The 3,767-nt window shown below is 32.4% G+C and overlaps 1 pseudogene across 1 annotated transcript; it reads left to right on the forward strand.

Moving 5' to 3' along the window:
• Nucleotides 1–1,402: 1,402 nt before the first annotated feature.
• Nucleotides 1,403–3,529, forward strand: LOC143605918 (WUSCHEL-related homeobox 4-like; annotated as a pseudogene). The gene is made up of 3 exons (XR_013148643.1): nt 1,403–2,503; nt 2,818–3,089; nt 3,206–3,529. The product of XR_013148643.1 is annotated as a WUSCHEL-related homeobox 4-like (transcript).
• Nucleotides 3,530–3,767: the final 238 nt, after the last annotated feature.

A 3,767-nucleotide genomic window follows, 5' to 3' on the forward strand; every position in this document is an offset into this window, starting at 1 on the left:
TTGTAAGTAAGAGCAATTTTGAAAAATTATACATAAGAAATTACTTGAAATCACAGTCTTTAATATTTTAATTGCTGTCTATGAATTCAAATGATTTTTTAATTTCTCTTTGTGAATGTAATTTTGTTATTTATCTGCTATTGTTTTAGATCTTTTATAATGCAACTTTTGTAAGCATGACTTTATCCCAAATTATCACAACACTTTTAAGCTATATAATCCATTTAGTGGACTCAATGAAGTTGGTGCTAAAAGTTCTATTCTTCATGGTTTAGCATATTAAATTAATAATCAGCTTTTGTTTAATGTGTTTTCGATGAACACTTTTATTTCTAACAATCTTTTTCATAACATGTGAATGGTAGTCTCTTACCTGCAAGTTATAATTTGCTGCAAAACTAATTGGTAAGGAGTCACAAAATTGTTATGGGTGATCATTTGATATTTTGTATTGGGTATTTTTGGGAATTTTTTTTTTTTGTAATGGGTCGAAAAGCTACTTTAAATAATCTGCACACACCAATGCGTAGATTAAAACCCTTGTTTTATTTGTTTTATATATTCATAATATACGTTATGTAAAATATATTTATATTATTTTTAGCTTTTACAAATATATTTATTTTTTATTTTTGTAGCTATGATCTTATTTATTTAAATTCAACATCAATAATCTAATTTCAAATATCTTCAAATTTATAAACAAATTCTATGTTTAATTCATTCTAACCCTTAAAATATATATATTCTATTTGCTAACTTTTTAGGGATATATGATTCCCAAAGACAAAAATAGGGAATTTGATGTATTAAAAGAGAATTTGTGGTTCTCTTTTTTGTTGCTATAGTTTAATATTCTTTGTTTTCCTTTTCAACATTCTCTACCACTTAAAGGCTGCATTCATTTCCCACCCAAAATAACACAGATTGAGAGGGGGAGCATAGGCATAGACCATACCATGTCCATATATTTCTTGAAAATGAAAATGAAAATGAAAATGAAAATGAAAATGAAAATGAAAAAGAAAAGGTTCCCATTTTCATGTTTTGGGATTGTAGGAATCTTTTCTCATTCCCTCTCAACTCACTTTATAGCAAATAAAGTCACAAACACACCCAAAGAGCACCGAAAAGCATACACACCTTATCAAGAAAGCAAGAAAAATGAAACCCAACCCCTTGATTAGACTAGCTACCCAACATTTGGCATTTACATTCTATTCGAATTTGCAGCATTAGTACTTTTAGAAGAACCCTTTGTAAAAATAATTTAAATAAAATACAAGAAACAAAGAAACATTGTAAATTACAAGATTCCTTTGTGTAAGCAACATTTAAGGAAAGTACTTCTACGTATAAATTAACCATTATAAGGTTCCATTATCTTTCTACATGAGACAAGTTCTTACATCTTTGTTTCCGGCCTTTTCCTTCTAAATTCTTACAGATTTCTCAGTTACAAACATACACCTTGGGTCATCTATATCACATTCATCTTAGCTTCATTTTGAACACAGTTTGGTTTGTTGCGAAGCTCTCACCTAACATAACACAAACTCGATAAATAAAAGTCATTTTAACTGTAATTAACTATAAATATTTATATCCAGGTTTTGAAAAAACTCATTTATTTCAACATGTTTTTAGTAGTACCTTTAACATCATCATAGTTAAATTACGTTCTCTTAGCTATACAGTAGAATCATGTGATTGTTCTTATAGGAATTCAAGTGGCCGTGGTTGTAATTTTAGTGAGGTTTTGCTATTCTTTATGCGGTAAAACTGTATTCTACTACATTTTTGTTTAGCTTTGTTAAACTTGAACCTTTAACCTTAGGCTAAATGTCATGAATTTGATTAATTTGTCAAATCTTTAAAATAATCTTGATTTGGTAAAAGGAAAAGGTCATGGTTCCCTTTCAGTATTTCATTCTATCTAAACCACACGCCCATGCATTATTGCTCTCCCTCTATAGATTGAGAGTTGTGTCAACTCCTTTAATAAAAGGAATCATTGCTCAAGTCAACCTCACCTCATCATTTGGTCTTGGTTCTTCATGGCTCTACCACTTTCTTTTCCTTGCTTTTCTTTCCCTTCATTTGCATAATTCTCCATGCAATGATGACAACCCTTTTGTTTCTTTCTTTCTTTCTTTCTTAATTTGTCTATATAATTGATGCTCTCAATCAACAATATTTTTAACCATCCATGGGACTCAGTAGCATGAAGGTGCATCAGTTCGCACGTGGTGGCGGGTTCTGGGGTGACGATGATTCCTCATTGTGTGGCCTCACACTCGGTGTCTGTAAGCGAGTGTGTCCCCTCACTCCTAAGTTAAACCGTAGTGGTAGTACCCAATCTTGTTTCACCATGAATGATATTAGTGTTAGCAGTAGCAGTAGCAATGTCACCACCACTTTTGATCTCAGGAGCTTCATTAGACCCGAGAGTTGCCCTACTGATCAACTTGTTTCACCCAACCAGAAGAAAGATTCTCCTCAGGTGATCATTAGTGTTTGTACATCTTTAATTGTGTTAATTTATATCATATTCCATGCATATTATAACACAATAACAAAAAAAAGCAAGGTGCATTAACTAATACTGACTACATATACTCAACATTTTAGTAAATGATAAAAATATAATTACATAATTATACTCTATTAACCAACGAGTTCCGCTAAATCGCAGCTTGTGATGGACAGGTGTCTTTAAGACGTTATTTTTAACGAGCGTTTAACGTCTACATGACATGAAAAAAATTGAACAGAAATAAAAATAATTTGATTATAAAATTGGTGAACTTTGTGTAGGATGAGACACATCCAGGAGGGACAAGATGGAATCCAACGCAAGAGCAAATTGGGATCTTGGAGATATTCTATCGAGAAGGAAAGCGAACTCCGAACGCTCAACAAATTGAACAAATCACAGCACAACTAAGTATGGCAAGATAGAAGGCAAGAATGTGTTCTATTGGTTTCAAAACCACAAAGCACGCGAAAGACAGAAGCAGAAGCGCAACAATCTCGGTCTCACTCGGTCACCGAGATCAACACCATCATCCACCATCATAAACTCTAGAGTATGATATTCATATTAATTTTAAACTTTGTTATAACACAATGTTCTTTGTCATAAGGGTATTGTAAGAGTTGAGGTTTTGCATGCAATAAACATATCGTTTATAAATTCTTGAAGGGAGAAGTAGTGGAGAGTCCATACAAAAAGTGCAGAAGCTGGTCATTTGAGTGCTTGGAGAAAGATGAGGAAGATGATAAAAGTAAGACCCTAGAGCTGTTTCCATTACATCCTGAAGGAAGATCAAGATCCACATGAAAAGGGTTTATATATCCATGGTTAAACTTTCACTTTCTTTGGCTCTTTTCTTCTTTCTTTGTTTTGGGAAAGAATAAAGACAATGTATCCATGTACCCTCTTAAGATCTTTATCTTATTTGTTTTGACTTTGGAAACCGAAACATGCTTTTGGAAAATGTTGCTAGCTAGCGATCGGTGCTTCTCTTTATTTAGTTTCCAGTTTTCATCTTTCTTTCAATAAAGTTTCAAACGTCCTTTTTTTTTAAGAAATGCAAGTTTCAAACGTCCTAGAAACAAGATCAAACCATAACACTGCTCTTGCACAAATACATCCAAACACTAGTACTACTACACAAATAGATGGACCACCGACGAAGTCTGTAAAAAAAGTAAAAAGAAGATTGAAAAAGTGAAATTGAAACAATTATTGGTAATTGCTGACA

The sequence above is a fragment of the Bidens hawaiensis genome, unplaced genomic scaffold (genome assembly GCF_021521415.1).
Source record: "Bidens hawaiensis isolate Kalapana, Puna unplaced genomic scaffold, B.hawaiensis_p1.1 tig00071990_1, whole genome shotgun sequence".
Classification (NCBI taxonomy): domain Eukaryota; kingdom Viridiplantae; phylum Streptophyta; class Magnoliopsida; order Asterales; family Asteraceae; genus Bidens; species Bidens hawaiensis.